Below are 4,287 nucleotides of genomic sequence, written 5' to 3'. Positions count from 1 at the left end.
ACCAAATCATTTTGTGACGTTGCTAACTAAGTTTCCTAAAGATCCTTGAAAACATTGCATCTGCATTCATGACATCGCATAACAGGGTTCCATAACAGGTCTCATCTTCTCCCGTTGTTTATTTCAGCACAAAGGAATCACGAGCAATCAGTCAGAGACCTTTAGGCAGAACATCCAATTCCAAAATTTGATTCTAAATTTGTCCAAGGGGCAAGTCGAGTTGAAAAACCTTATTAACCAAGAAGGAAAAGGATCATCAGATACAGGAAAGTTTACTCCACTGCACATGTCGTTGTCTCAAGTTCTGCGACAACTGCTCGATTAGAACTTGATAACCCTATTGCTTCCATATTCAGTTCCTGCCAATCCTACTACTGGGTACAAGTACAATGCAAGATGCGCTTATTATTTTAACAGCCCTGGTCATGGTATCGAAGATTGTGGACCATTAAAGCATAATATGCAAGACTTAATTGACAACAAGATCATCAATTTTAACTCACCTGAGATGTCTCATATGGATGATGCTATGTACAACCGGAAAAGTCATAATGAACGCAATCGATCCGTGGGGGCAGTTCTGATCTCTACACTGATTCCACAACAACGACGTAAGCCAGATGTACCTAAGAGTCAATTCACCAAGATCAATATGTCGTCGGCTCAAGTGTTACAACATCTGTTGAAGATCAGATTGATTACTCTGAGGGATGCTCCTAATAGTTCTAACACCTCTACTCCTGGCTATAAACTCAATGCGAGGTGCGCGTACCATTCCAACAGTCCTGGACATTACACAAAAAATTGTTGGACATTGAAGAATAAGATTCAAGATCTGATCGATGACCGGGAAATCAAATTCAACCCTCTTGAAAACTCCTGTAGTAATCACCTTTCCTATGCCTAGTCATGACAAGACTGATTGACGTCTAGACGGACAAACTTTTAGATCATTAGATCTACTTTCATTTGCAAGTTTCTTTTCTGTTTGTTTAAACATTCGACTCATGATAGACATTATCTGTTTTAATAGTCATCATTAGTGCATTGCATATGTTTGTCTTGAATAAATTATTTCGCTATCACTCATTTTAAATTATGTCTTTACTTTGCATATGTTTTGTGATATTCAACTCCTGCTAAGTTGTAAGCCTTTTAAGGGAGGATGACAAAAATGATACCACAACCTCACACAACATGCTTTTGAACGGACTATGCTGACGATGTACATGCATTGTTTCAATTCCTAAACAATGGAGATATAAGGATGTTAATCCCTAGTCAACCCATTTGAGCCTATGGAGTAGAAGTTTCTTTCACGTGCAAATTAAAACATTTAATCATAACCTGGGGCAGGGTAGTTATTCAGCTAACTCAATTATACCAGTTGTTTTTACACAAGTAATGATGGGTTTTTGTAATCATCAAGTCAGGCAGTCAATATCCATAAAAAAGAAAAGGAGTAAAAATGTTAAGTCAAAACCTATGAAGGAGACTTATCAAAAAATCAAAACATCCCGCTGACTGTAATATCAAAATAAACAGTTCTGGCAAAAGTTAGGAATAATAAAGTCAAAAAACCAAAAGAGGTTGTTATAAATCCTCAACAAAAAATATTACAAAAAAGGGATGACTGCCTGTTCAAATAAACTTCTGGTGCTTTAACCATCATCAAATGTTAGTGGTGTGACTTCAAGACCTGCTAGAACTTAAATAAAAAGTTAACTGAGCATAGGATCGAAGAACATCACGAAGATTGGGATAGGTACAAATAAACTTTGAGCCATTATCCTTTGTTTCTTAAACCGTGAACCAAGCCACGTTACAACCCTCGAAAGTCCTAACTGAAGCATGGTTAGTTCGAAAGCATACTGTCGCCAAAAAGGTATCCTGACTCCTTAAGGTTTGCCATAAATGCTGAGTTGATATCTTGTTTTTACAAACATCACGTTTTTATAAACATCACGCTTTTACATCTCCTTTTTAATATTTTTCAAAAAAAAGACATACATATGCATTGCATCTCATGAATTCATTATTAAACATATCTTGCTACATAATTTCAAATGTTAGCATCAGGAAGAATTTGCACAGGGTACAACTAATGACCAAAAGTAGTCCCGATAGACAAGATCACTTCAGAAGCAACGTCTCCTACGTATACAAGGGGGCATGTCATGGGTTATCCGATCGATCTGGGGCAATCAGGTCAAGATTTCGAGAACCTCTCAAGGATGCCAAACAATCAGGGGCATACATCCAGGTGCGTCCAAAGCTACTTCCCAGCAAATATGGGGCATTGTCCTAAGCCTATGATTACTAGGGGCATGTCAACCATAGTACACATCTCATAAAAGTCCTCGTCAGGCAAATATTTCCAAAATCCCTACTAGCCAGGGCAAGGCTATGCAAGTCCAGTTGACACTTCGACCAATACTCATTGGTGCCTCAATCAATACGAGTCTAGGAATGGCAAGTGCTATAATCACTGGGGGCAATATTCAAGGCATCCATGGTTTCCCACAGTACCAAGATCATAAGGACGATATCCCCACAAAGTAATCCTCAAGAAGATATCTCCAATGTTCTCTTCCCGACAGATACTTAGTTCCCCAACGGAGTTTACATCTTCAACACTGCCGGTTCTCCGATACTTCTGTTTTCTCTAAACATGGTTATTCAACTCTCCTATCCCCGACCAAGGTACATCAAGATTGATCATTCAAATTGCCCTCATCCCCAAGCAGAAATCATAAATCTCCAGTTGTATATCCTCAAGACAAGATCAGGCATCAGAATCACAATGTTATGGAGATTTATTTTCTCAATCAAGAAGAAATCATTAATATACTCCAGATAGCATAAATCATGTTCATGCATCATATATCATATGCATATCCATACATTGCATATAGTGTCTCATGATAAACTCATGCAAAACATACAGGTTTCTCATTTATTTTGAGAGACTCGTCATATAATACATGCATCATGACATTGCATAAAGACTAACTTTACCTTTTTTAGAATACAGGTACAAGTAGATAAACAAAATCTCCAATCTTCAAAGATCTAAATTCATCAATACAAATGGTGGAGCGGTCATTACAAGATCTAAATTGGTGACCCCACAAGGTGCCGAGACGATCAACAACCCAAGATCTAAATTCATCAATACAAATGGTGGAGACGATCATTACAAGATCTAAATTGGTTACCCCACAAGGTTCTGAGATGATCGACATTACAAGATCTAAATTGGTTACCCCACAAGGTGCCGAGACGATCAACAATCCGAGATCTAAATTCATCAATACAAATGGTGGAGACGATCATTACAAGATCTAAATTGGTTACCCCACAAGGTGCTGAGACGATCGACATTATAAGATCTAAATTGGATACCCCACAAGGTGCTGAGACGATCAACATTACAAGATCCAAATTGGTTACTGTCATACCCCAAAATTTGCCCAGGTCATTTTCCACAAACAAAATCAAATCAAAACACAAAGTTCCAAAACACACTCTCCTATACAAAAGCTCTGAACAAGGGTTTGATTAATTCGATGGAAAATCATTGAATCAATGGTTCAAGGTGGTTCCATAGGGTCACCAACATCCCAAAGCATCTCCATATAAAGTTTCAAGTCAAACAGAACAAATTTAGTCCCTCAAATCTTGATTAGGTCAACAGTCGACTCTCAAGGGCAAAACAGTCATTTCAAGTCAAAATACAGTCAAAGTTCAAGATATTTGGTCAACAACATCCTCATAACCCTAAAATCATCATTTGATCAAGGGTTGATCATGATGATGCAAGGAAAGATCAGAGAAGTCAAAAGTCAAGAGTTACTATTTTGGGCATGAACTAAAAAAGTCAACCAAACTTTGAAAATTCACCAAATATTCATACTTCATCAGAAAAATTCCCACCGAAGCTCATTTTGAAGAGAATTCATTCCTCTATCCAATGGTCCAAGAATCAGAGCTCATAGGTCAATGAGATATGGCTTCATACATTATAGGTCCTTTTTAAAAGTCAACAAAAAGACATTTTTTTCAAAAGGACATAAAATGAAAATGGAGAATAATTTTGATATGAGACCAAAGACACTGGTTAGAGGACTCTCCAAGGTTTCTAAAATGTCTTAGAACACTTCCATACCTCAAAAATTGAGAGAGATAGGCCTTGTCAAAGTTGGACTATTTTGGAGGGGAAAATGTGAAGGAATTCAAGTATTTTTGCAAATGGGCCTAAGAAATTTTGCTTCAACCCTGGTCCCC

Source organism: Vicia villosa, unplaced genomic scaffold (assembly GCF_029867415.1).
Source record: "Vicia villosa cultivar HV-30 ecotype Madison, WI unplaced genomic scaffold, Vvil1.0 ctg.002339F_1_1, whole genome shotgun sequence".
NCBI lineage: Eukaryota > Viridiplantae > Streptophyta > Magnoliopsida > Fabales > Fabaceae > Vicia > Vicia villosa.
This window is presented reverse-complemented; position numbering follows the sequence as displayed.